The sequence below is a fragment of the Pinus tabuliformis genome, chromosome 2_1, assembly GCF_031772625.1.
Source record: "Pinus tabuliformis cultivar Carrire ecotype Pingquan chromosome 2_1, CPIR1, whole genome shotgun sequence".
Lineage (NCBI taxonomy): Eukaryota > Viridiplantae > Streptophyta > Pinopsida > Pinales > Pinaceae > Pinus > Pinus tabuliformis.
The window spans coordinates 207,155,797-207,167,961 of record NC_142299.1 but is presented as its reverse complement, the minus strand read 5'-3'; positions in this window follow the sequence as shown (position 1 = coordinate 207,167,961).

The following is a 12,165-nucleotide window of genomic DNA, read 5'->3' as shown; positions in this document are numbered from 1 at the left end:
ACAATTGTTTCATTGGAAGCACAGGTATCCGAAAAGCAACAGAGAATAGAGCAATTAGAATAGTAGCTAGCAGCGCAACAGTAATCAAATAACCAGCTAAATGAGCAATTATTCAAGGAGAGGCAAAGGATAGACCAAAGTGCAGTGCATAAACAAAAGGAGTTATCCTTAGCATTGGCCAAGCTGAAGACAATGAATGAACAAATGAACAAAACAAAAGATGAGCAAATTGCTCAACTATCACAACAGATAGAAAAGTTCAAAAGTTTTCCTCAACCAACAGGGTTCAGGTCCGAAGCTGTCCAGATCAATAAGGCATTGATTAAACAGTTAAATTTACTATGTCATAATATTTCCCTTGCTGAGCCCCTCTGTGAGATTTCTTCATCAATGACTGACAAATCAGTTGATGCAAGGCAGAATTTGGAACAAGCCGATGAGACTTTAACAAACTTTCTTGCCTGGTAACAAACCAATGAAGGGCAAGCTGCAAATCTGCCTAGAATTCTAGAATCACACAAGGAAATTCTTTTCCTAGAATGGCAATAACAATTGATGAAAGCAAAAAGGGAAACTTCAAGATGTAGATCAGCAACTGGTAATTTGATTAAGTTAATTAATGATACTCTTTATCTGTCTAATTTGATCTCACAATGCACTCTGGGTAAAATGCCATCAGCCAAAACATTGGAACAGACATGCAAACAAGAATTGGAAAATAAGGAGCGATTAATCGCAGGCATCCAAAGTTTAACTTGGGACATCTTTTGGTTCTTTCTAGTTAAACCATACAGTCAAAGGGCTACACTGAAATGTTTAACCGATGCAATCGGTTACATGATTCCTGAAATTCATGATGCTACGTATTCAGCCCAACTGCATTCACGTCTGAGTCACCCTATAGAATTGCAACCAATGCTTGCTATCTACTAGCTCAAGCCAAAGGATGATCGGTCGAAATAGTGAATCATTCTACCAACTGCAAGCAGGCCTATTTCAAGGAGATTTTCATGATTTGGTTATACCACCTCATAGCATTTTTATTTCATAATTAGTTAACTTAGATAGTATTTATAGACCCTTTCATGTCTTTAGAAGGGGTCCTCAATTTTTGTACAAAACTTGGATCGGGAGTCACACTATTGTGCTTCTAATATATATATTTTTATAAAGACTGGGCCTATATTCTGAATTTTAATGAAGAATACTTTGATTTGATACATGCACTACTTCTTTTTGTGAGAGTATTTCTAAGTTAGAAGACGGAATCTGAATGCGATTGATATCAGGAGGGATCCAAATTACATATGGTACTATTATCTATGTCTTTGCTCCATTCTTTTATATGAATAAGCATTTATTCAATCTTGCTATCATTGGATATATGTATGTGTTTTAACAGCAGTCCTTATACTTATCACTATTGAATGTTTAAGGAATGTTATTCTTTCAATCATATTTATGTCAATGATATATGAAGAATAGTGTAATAATGTTTTAATGATTACTTTGTTCAACTACTTGAACAAAGTAATTATCATATGAATGAATGTCTTTTTTTATCAATGGAGTCATCTATATGCCTATTTGTAGATAAAGATCATCAAAAGTTACACTAAAGTGGAAATTTCCCGGGATAGATTAGTTGTTTATAATTTTGCATTTTAGAATAAACCATCCATCATTATAATTAGATAATAGAAAATCAACCACTTATCCATCCTATTTACAAACCAATTGGAAACTGGTCCCATTATATCCAGTCGGAGCCACCACACCAAATGGAAAAGGAGCTGCCTTTAAGGTCCGGACCAAGTGGTTTTCCCCGATGTTGATGTAGCGATTTTCGAGGCATCAACACTTCCCAAAAAAATTCAAGAAAATTTCTTGAAAATTAAAAGCTATTGTACCCAAAGATTTTAGCCATTGGACTACTAGTACAACATCAACACCAGCCATTGGAATGGAAAGCATTGAAATATTCAATCCATATTCTCTCATGGATAGCTTTATATTATGGCACTTTCCAGAGCAATTTATGGTTCCTCCATTTGCAACCATCACTTGACACTCTGGTGTTGGATATAGGAAGAAATTCAATTCCTTGGCTATCTTACAATGAATAAAATTATGGGTACTACCCAGATCAATCAACATTATTACCTTTTTATTTTTGATATGTCCTTCTATAATGAGGGTTTGAGGAGTGCTAATTCCTGCCATTGCATTACAAGATATGGTCGGATTCATTTCTTCTTTCTCTAGGTTTGGTTCCTGGTGTATATCCTCTTCTTTTGGTGTTTCTTGTTCCTTTTCTTCCTCCTCTTCACAATTTATGTAAAGTAATTTATTCTCAACACACTTATGACCTTTAGTTTATTTGCTATCACAGATGTAACAAAGCCCTTTTTCTCTTTTTTCTTCCAATTGTTGTGGTGTCAACCTTGTAGATTGTGGAAGGCTAGGGGCAACAACACTTACATCTTTATAGTTGTGAGTGGTAGGCTTCCTCGTTGCCATACTTTTTCTTTCAATTTTTCTTGCCAACCTGAATTCCTTCTCCAATGAATCAGATTCCCAAAGGTGAACCTCATGTTGGATGTTATCCTTTAAAGTCCCTATGAACACATAAATCCTATGCTCCTTTGGAATATCTTTTACCCTTATATTCAATTTTTGGAATTCCGCAATGTGCTCCACCCTTCAACCCTTTTGTTTGATATTTATCAATTTGCTAAAGAAGATGTTTCTTTTTGTATTCTCATAATGTGTTATCATTTCCTCCATAAAAGTTGACCAAGTGACAATTTGTTTATGAGAGAAAAGACATCGATACCATACAAACTGATTGGGTTCCAAATATAAAGTTGCAATGCATACCTTTTGTGTGTTTTGCACATTATGGAGATCAAAATATTGCTCCATCTGTAGTATCCATGTTACAGGATCCTTGCCATCAAACTTTTTCATATCGATCTTTGGAACATGATTAATCTTCGATCGAATGTTAGATTCTATGAAATCATCAGTAACATCACTTTTGTTCTCATAATGAATTTCCTCTACTACCTTTTCACCATTAGGAAGCATTTTGTGTAGCAACTTTACCAAACCTCCTTTCAAACCTTCCATGTATTTCTTCAAATATTCAATGTTTTCTTTTAGTTTTTCTTCTAAACCATCCATATTAGCTTCCATTCCTTTCTTTAAACCATCTATCTTAGCTTCTGTTACTTTTTGTGAGAGTGAAATTTGCTGCACTTGGTCTCGTAATTTTGATATATCATGTTGCATTTCTTCCTTTTCCTCACAAGTCATGGTATAGATTTCAGGTTTCTTACTAGGTGTTTCCATTTTCTTTCTTCGGGACATCCATTAACGATAATTATGCTTCAGTATTCCCTCTGAATCACTTCAAACTAATTTTTGAAACCAAACTTATGCAAAAAAAAAATAAGCGACACACATTTTTTATCTTTACAGGAGCTCGATATTAAATCTGGTGTATGTCTGTAATTTCGGATTTCCAAGGTTTGAAATTTTGTCCTGTAGTATCCCTATGAGTCCTCTTTCTAACCCCACTAGTCTGATAAATATTGGATTCTTCAAGAAAGATTTTTGCCAAATCTCCCACGATGACTTGATTATAGACAAGTTCAGTAGAGCAAACTTGTATGACCTTCCACGTGTCTCTTTTTTGACCATCGAACCTGAAAAAAATACATAGAAAAACAAGGTCTGTCCTAATTCTGTAACTTTTTACTAAATTTCAATCTGATGCTCAGAGAGAAAGTTATGAAAATTTTCCCAAGGTCACTTGTTTGGGATGTAATTCGGGAACCTACAAAAACCCTAACTTCCTTGGCTCATATCTCCTCAAATATAGCAGGAAAAGATCTGAAATTTGGATGCGAGGTTCTTTAAAATTGTGTCTCAAATGGGTTTTAATTTCAGCTTTTGTAACATCATAGACAAAACGTTATAGCGAACATTCCACGATGACCTGTTTGGAGCAACGAAACCCTAGAATACAAAGCTCTGATACAAAATGTTATGCAACCAACTCACAAAATAGAAGAAAAGATAGATCAACGACTTCAAAATAAGTCTTTTTGAGGGGGTACCCTCCATTACATTACACAAATGAATAATTATTGGACGATACAAATGACAAGACCTCCTTTCTACATATAGGATTCTAAGGGGTCACAATATAATCAAAGCCGACATAACAATAATATTCTAAGGGCACAACAATAAAAATAGTGGGCTTCTAAGGGGCACAATAATAACAATATGGGGACTAAATGGGCACAAAAATACAATAAGGGGGTTGCACTAATAACAATAAGGGGCTACACTAGTAGTATAGGGACCTAACAATGCTACTATGGTATCTAAACAATATCGTAAAGGTCTTGAAGCTAAGATCGTCTCTCTAAGAGAAAATATTGAAAAATCAGATAAGCAGAATGAAGAACTACTTCAAGCATTTGAAGAAAAAGAAAGTGGGCTGAAAGATGAGATTCTTAAATTAAATGAGCAAGTGGAAGAAGGAAGAAGGGTTGAAGAAGGTATGAAGAAGTAGTATCTAGAAAATGAAAAGTAATATCAAAGAATGGAGGTTGAGGTAAACATCCTAAAAGGTAAATTAGAAGAAAATGATAAAGATTTGTGATTTCAAGATAGTACTAAGATTTTGGATAATATTATTAGTAGTCAAAGGTCTCCCTCTATCAAACTTGGCATTGGTTTTCATGAAACTGTTGAAGGAGAATATCGTTCACAAGTTGAGGCAAGGAATTTAAAGGGTAACAATATAAAACCTAAAATGCTCAACAAAGAGATAATAAGTCAACCTGATAAAAAAAAAGGAAAGTGAATCTTCAAAGAAAATAATTTAATCCTATTGTTAATCGATTCTCTACTCTAATCAATAATGTTGAATGTTTTATATGTCATAATTATGAATATGTTGCAGCAATTTCATAAGTAGATTGTTTCAACCACAAGCAAATAACCGCTTCAGAGAAAGATCATCAACTTCCAGGTACTCAGGCTTCTTTAAAGGATATTGTTTTTCCTACAATATATATGGTCACAAAGCTATTGATTGCAACAGAAGGAATATGAAATAGAAATATTATGATTCCTTTGCTCACATAATATGTTATTCTTGTAAAACTTATGAGCATGTATCAAGAGAATGCAGGAACAAATCTATGGATCATCTCAGACAACATGGCAAGAAACCAGATAAGAATATTTATGTCATAAGACCTTAAAAAGACAGATCAACCAAAATTTTTCATAATAAGGCAAAAGAAGAAGAAAATATAATGTGTGGTCTTCCTCTCTGCTCATTTGAAGAAGAAGATGAATGGTACATAGGCAACGGATGCTCTCATCACATGATTGGAGATAAGAGTAAGATGGAGTTTCTTAAGAAAACCAATATGGTAATGTTATTTTGGGAAATAATGCTCTAACAAAAGTTTTGGGAAAAGGTAGAGCCATAATTAATAAACGTAGAGGAGAAACTGATAATTTATTAGTTCAAGGGCTAAAGCAGAATATTCTAAGTGTAGGTCGAATGGAAGATAAAGGAAATATAATTGCGTTTACATCAACCAAGTGCAAGGTTATGGATGAAGAAACTAGAAAAGTCATAGCAAGAGGATATAGAAACCCAAAAAACTATATGTGCTTGAAGAACTAAATTATCATAGATATGAGGAGGATTGCAGTCCATTTTTCTTAAATGACTACTTCTCAAAATGACTGCAGAAGTGATGTGAGGTACATGACCTCATAAGAACAGAATATGATTATCAGGGCCTGAGGATTAGTGATGTGTAATCTCAAGGGGAGCCAAAGTTGTGAAGTTTCAATATTTTACTTTCTGTAGGCTGATCCTTTGAAGAAAAATTGCATATATACGTGAGTTCCGATCTGAACAATCGCGTATGTTTTGCTATGATGAAAAGTGGGATAGACTAAGGAAAAGGCTCTAATATGCTTAAGACAATTATTAATCGACTTTCTCGTTCTAACATTGGTTGGTTACAGTCAGTCGATGCTACCTAGAAATGGTATTGGATTATAATGGTTTATTAGTTGATGCAATATGGCATGGATTTATTGATTGATGAAGTTTCTTTGATGACCTTACTGATGGATGACTTGATGTGATCAAACCTGAAAGTAAACAGTGGGCACAGGTTCAGGGGGAGCATTGGCTATGCTTCTAATAATGAATTGTTGGAATTATGTTTTCTTTAAAACTCCTTGGTACATAATGATGCTTATCAATGGCGATGTTGCTTATGTTACTGAAGTTCTTGAATGATGATGCATGAGTTGCTAATTATGGGTGATGCTCATCAAATGTAGGATGATAGATAACTGTCTACTGATAATACATGTATGATATGTTGGGGATTGTTGTGGAAAGAACATGTTGACCTTGTTATCATTATTTGATGATGATAGAATATTATTTTGATGATGCATATGGTACATATGTTATGTTGCTTATATGTTGATCTTCATTAGTTCAAGGAGATAAATAAGCTTGATTATACAACCTCATTTTTTATTATGTTAAGTGTCACTCATTACTTTTATGTTGTTGTCATTATGCCTTCAAAGATACATAGGTTGCATATGGTGCAGTTATGGATGATGATTACTACAGTGATTAGATCTCACATATGCTACGTAAGATATATTTTTTGAGGATTGTTGCTCTTAATGGTATCAAGGAGATGGGTTACTAACAAATTTTGATAAATGATGGTGAAATGATGGTTTTTTATTGATGACTTTTCTCATTGATGAGAAGCTATATACATACTACTATCTCTATGTCATCGGATATAATTGATGGGTGAATTACAGATAAGGATCTTATGGATGATTACTTAAGTAGAATATTGATGAAGTGATGTTGGTGTGATAGTTTTTCTTTCATGAAGAAAATGGGCCAAGAGAATGAAGTTGCTGCGAGTTTCATGAAGACATCTGCTAAATGATACTTGGAGACATGGAATATTCTTGGTTGATGCATGAAAAGCTATTCTTTGATGAAAATGGATTGAGTATTTTCCTACTAAGGGAAAGAACAAGTTGGCCTTGATGAGGTCAAGGGTATAAGTTTATAGCAGATCTCTATGGAAAATATTATGCTACATACTTGGTCACAGGTTGATGATATTAAAGCTACATTGTCTTATCTTGCAAATTGAAGATGAAAATATGCATGTTGCTATTCATGTTGTTGCTGACATATGCTTATGGTGTAGATCCTATATGGTGTATGATAGTTGTTGATGACTATCATGGTCTCTTTGAGGTCTCTTTGGTCATGGTTATAAATGTCATATATGTCTCTTTATGTAAAGGTCATGTAAAGATTTATGATGTAATAATTGTGAAATTCAGTCATGTATGGACTATTGTGGTCAAGTCATGTAATGTTAGGATATTCTGACACATAGGAAATAGTTAAGTATAACTTGGTCTAGTGTAGAGTTAGGTAAAGTGTGTTTCTTTATTATGTACTTTTGTAACTTACAATCTTATGGTCACGATACGTAGTAATCTGACGGTTCATTCTCTCCTCGGTATTACCGACACTTGATCCGTGGCTTAACACTCGATTGGTCCATGATATCTATTTAAATAGCATGGAGGGTCATTTGTAGTGTAAAAGTTCATGAGAGAAGCTTATGTAAATTTTCATTCTTTTATTAATAAATTGCCTGAAGTGGCTACGTTGGCTCAGGCCATGGACTATTTCCCTCTTTTAGGATTTTAACTACGTCAACAATACTGGTGTATTGATCTATGATATGTTTGTGAATGGTACCCTTTGGTGTTTTAGCTAAGGAACTTACCTTGTAAATTCCTACATGGTATCAGAGCCAAGTTGAGGGTCGCATCCGTTGGTGATCCAAATCTGAAGCCTGTAGAACTGCATCTGACTGTCGTTTCCTAGATCTATTGTTTCTGACTGCTTTCGAGCCAAGAGGACTACTCTATTGTGTTAGGAGAATCTGTTCCAGTGAGGAACCCCTTTCGTTTCACATGAAAAGGTTTCCAGTAGCCCTAGCTACATCATTTTTAAGATCTGGTGGCATACAGTGTTTATTTGCAGTTTCTAGTTATTTTCTCTCTCTTTATTTCGGTTTATTTATCTCTATGTTTTTTATTACCAGATCTATACCTTTCATTTCTACATATGCTCTTTGCCCCACGACTCTGTGAAATCTGGGCAAATCAGAAACAGAAAGGAAGTTTTTCTCATGCGTATGCTCTTTTCCGCTGCGCCTTAGTGTGATCTCGGAAAATCAGAAACATTGAGGAAAATTGTTAGTTTCCGGGTAAAGCTAACTTCAAACCATAAGGTTTGTTTTTTCTTGTATGTCCGTTTTGGGTTTTGTGGTTTTTGTTTTGTAAGGAAAAAAAGAGTTTTCTCAAGTAAGCACACACCCCAAAGCTTCGATGACTAAAAAAATTGAGTCACTTATAATTCTAAAGTCTCTTTATCTTTTATTTAAGTTAGAATTTAGTGGGTAGCTCATAAAGTACCATCGTAAAAGTGACTTTCACTTATTTATAAAAGTGAGCCATATAATATTTTTTTAAAAGTGAGCTAATTAGATTAAGTTTGGAAAGGGGGCGGATTTTTTTAAATATAACATTATCATTCATTTCTGCACATTCCCGCACTTCGTCAGCATCTTCAACAACTTTTCTTCAAAAAGCCATAACTTCTTCATTCGGAAGCAGTTTTCATAGCCGTTTTTTTTAATCAGCCTAATTTTTCGAGATCTTTTCATTGGAACACTTAGTTTCAACATCTATAGCTTCAATTTCTATTAAAATGGAAAGTCCATGCCAAGTTATTCTTGACAGCACCAACTACTTCCAATGGTGGTCCTACATTGTGGATTTACTTAGAAGTAAAGGTCTTTACAGAATAGTCTCAATGCAAGAAACCAAACCGAAAGATGAAGATAAGGCAGCCAAATGGGAAAAGGGGCACGATCAAGCATGTGGGTTGATAGGGATGTCTATTTCTCCTAACCTTAGATTTCATATCGCAAAACTTGATACTCCTAATGAAGCAATGAAACAGATCACTAAAGTTTTGGAATTAAAAATGAACTGAGAGCCCATCAACTCGAAAATGAGTTGCTTACATTGGACCCGAATAATTTTTCTTCCATTGAAGATTTTTTGTCCAAGTTCAAGACCCTTAGACTTCTTTTGGAAGGTGTTAAGGTTAAGAAAGAATATGATAACCTTATGTATTCCATTCTTACTAAGTTGGGACCAGCCTACTCTGTGTTTGTTTCCACCATCCATTCTATAAGAGAAGCCTTCATTTCTCAAGGACAAGGCTACAAGTCCCCTTCCTTTGATGCCTTTTGTGATTCTTTAATAAGATAACAAGAAAAACTCTTACACCTTGGTCTTCTTAATCTTTGAAACTCTTCTAAGAAAGCCTTAACCGCCAGCAACAACCAAATTCAAAGAATCCTAAGAAGCCATATCCTAAAAAGAATGGTCCTATGAAATTTCAGTCTCAAAATGAAAAATCATTTCAACAAAATGATAAGGCAAATAAAAACAAAGGGAATATACTAATAGACATTGCCACTTTTGTAATCGAGATGGCCACTTAGAATCCAAATGCTTTAAGAAGATGGAAGCCTTGGAAGCAACAATGAAGCAGCATAACATCCATTTGGAGCACTCTTCAACTTCAACTTCATCTTCAGGAATAACACTTTTTCCTTGTGATTGTCAAACATCTCGATCTGGATATGCACTAAATGTATCTTCTTCTTCTAATTCCCATGAGTGGCTCATTGATTCTGCATCTTCTCATCACATGGCCAAAAACAAAGCCATTTTTTATTCCTTAAATGATTGTAACACCAAAAATATATATGTTGGTGATGATAGATCTCTTAGTGTTGTAGTGTTATGAAACCAGCTCACAAAAAGATAGAAAAGAGAGATCCACGCCTTAGAATTCAGCCTCTTCGAGGGGGCAACCTCCTTTACATTACATAAATGAACAATTCTTGGATGATACAAATGAAAATACCTCCTTTCTATATATAGGAGTCTAAGTGGTCCCAATACAATCAAAGCCTACATACAATAATATTGTAGGGCACAACAATAACAATAGTGGGCTTCTATGTGGCACAATAGTAACAATATGGGCACTACATGGGTACAACAATATAAATAAGGGGTATAACTACAATAGTAATGGGGTAATCACTAGTATTATAGGGACCCAACATGCCCCTCTCCTTCAAAAAAGTGTTGTCCTCAACGCTTGAGTAGTTCAGGATACTTCTGCATAAAATTCTCATCCTCCCATGTGGAATCTTCAGCGGATAAGTTCTTCCACTTGATAAGATACTCTGAAATTGATCGATTTCGTAGCTGTCGAGTTCTTGTTTCTATAACTGCTTCCGGTTCCAATATAATTTTTCCTTCCTCGTCAAGTTCTGGCAATATTGTTTGAACTGGGAGCTTGTCGCCTATAACCTTCTTTAAACATGAAACATGGAAAACTGGGTGCAATCGAGAAGCTGCAGGAAGCTCCAATTTGTATGCCATAGTACCAATCTTTTGCAACACCTTGTACGGACCATAATACTTTGGTGATAATTTATTATCCTTCTTAGCTTGCTTGAGGGACATTTGCTTATATGGTTGTAGCCGTAGGAATACCCAATCACCTACATCAAAACTTCTTTCACTGCGATGTTGATCTGCCTGTTGTTTCATTCTATTCTGTGCCAACACGAGGTTATCCTTTAAGAGTTGGAGGACTTGTTGTTGATGTTCGATGTGATGTTCCACTGCCTGAACCTTAGAATTTTCTCTTAAATATGATGTGATGGATGGTGGTTGATACCCATAAAGTGCCATAAATGGGGTCATTTTTGTTGCTGTATGGAAGGAAGTGTTATACCACCATTCAGCCAGAGGCAACCATTTGACCCATTGTGTCTGTTTATCAGATACAAAGCAACGAAGATATCCTTCCAAACATTTGTTTACTATCTCAGTTTGCCCATCAGATTGAGGATGATAAGATGAGCTATGAGCTAACTGAGTACCAAGACAAGAAAATAATTCTGTCCAAAAATTTCCAGTGAAAATGGGATCTCTGTCACTTACAATAATCTTTGGGTTTCCATGTAGCTTTTGAATTGTTTCCATAAATGCAGTAGAAACTGTACTGGCTTTAAATGGATGTGATAATGCACAAAAGTGTGCATACTTGGTAAGTCTGTCAACTACCACCATGATGACACTCTTTCCCTCAGACTTGGGTAAACCTGTGATAAAATCCATTGAAACCTCCTCCCAACGTTGGCTTGGAATGGATAAAGGTTGTAATAGACCCGGTGTCTTAATTGTTTCAACTTTATTTTGCTGGCAAACCAAACATTCCGCCACAAACTTTTGAATATCTGATTTAAGGCCATCCCAAAAAAATTCCTTCTTAACCCTGTGGTAAGTTTTTAAAAATCCTGAGTGCCCTCCTAAGGGAGAAGTGTGCAATTCCATAAGAATCTTTTGTTTTAGCTGGGAATTCTTACAGAGGTATAAGCGATCTTTGTACCATAACGAATCATTTTTCCAGCTAAATGTATCAGACATACTGGAATCTTGTTGTAGCTTTCGAATAAGTGCCCACACTTCTTCGTCATTCTTCCATTCCTCCCTTGCTTCGTTTATCCAATCTGGTTGGATAATAGAAATGGCGCACAACAATGCTTCCACATCCTCATCCTTTCTTGAGAGTGCATCTGCCACCACATTTTGCTTCCCTTTTTTGTAGATGATTTCAAAGTCATAACCCAACATCTTTGTGACCCACTTTTGTTGCTCTTCAGAGGATAATCTTTGTTCTAAAAAGTATTTAAGGCTATCATGATCCGTTTTTACCTTGAAGTGTCTTCCCATTAGGTAGGGTCGCCATTTCTTAAGTGCATGGAGTATTGCCAACATTTCCTTCTCATAAATAGCTTTGCTTAAAAACTTTCCCTTGATTGGACGACTTTCAAAAGCAATGGGTCTTTCATCTTGCATTAGAACAACACCAATTCCATTTCCTGAAGCATC